Here is an 803-nt window from a genome sequence, read left to right as displayed (position 1 = left end):
TTGACAGTTTGTTAGTGAGCGATGGGTGACTGAGGTGATGTTCTTTGGTACCTCAGATTTTTCATCAACAGTTGGCCGTGAGAGACTTGCTCGTTCTGGGTGGTTGTTGAACAGGTGCTTGTCATCTCTGATGTGGTGTACCAGATGGTGTACCAGCCTTCCGTTCTGTCGCTGGTCACAGCGAGCATGACTCAAATTTGTGGTCATCCATGTTCAGCTTTCCTTGAAGGAACTCTTTCATTTGTCTCATGACAGCTTGTGGAACCTCTTGTCGACCTTGTTTGATCTCCAAGGCAGTTAACAGTCCATGTTCAGACTCAGGGTCTGTAAACTCTTTAATCAGGACCTCACGAAGTAGCTGGTAGCTTGACTTTGTTTGACTGGGCTGTCGATCTAGGACGTTTCGTATCTCAGGACTTGACGTGGCTCTAAGGAGGTACAGTATAACCTGCCTCTGTCAGTCACATGAGGTCTCATTTCCAGATGAAACTCGATATCTTGCAAGCAAGCCTGGATGTCGTGGCCCTCTGTGGAGTTTGGGTTGAAACTGCTGATGGTTTTAGACAGCTTGTTGAGGTCTTTGATGGTCGTCCCATGTGCAGCTCCAAGGTCTGCTTGGATGGGAGGTATTCTTTTGTTGGCAGGAAAGGGTTGTGTGGCGAAGGCAGGTGAGGTTTTGGGTTGTGGCCCTTCGCGCCTTTCGTCATATGCCGGTTCTTGGATATGGGACTCTGCTCTGCTCAGCAGTGGTGAGGCTGAGAGATGCTTCTCTTTTCTTGGCTCTTGTTTCAGCTCATAAGCAT

The sequence above is a fragment of the Sinocyclocheilus grahami genome, unplaced genomic scaffold (genome assembly GCF_001515645.1).
Source record: "Sinocyclocheilus grahami isolate Dianchi unplaced genomic scaffold, SAMN03320097.WGS_v1.1 scaffold1000.1, whole genome shotgun sequence".
Taxonomy (NCBI): Eukaryota; Metazoa; Chordata; class Actinopteri; order Cypriniformes; family Cyprinidae; genus Sinocyclocheilus; species Sinocyclocheilus grahami.
This window is presented reverse-complemented; position numbering follows the sequence as displayed.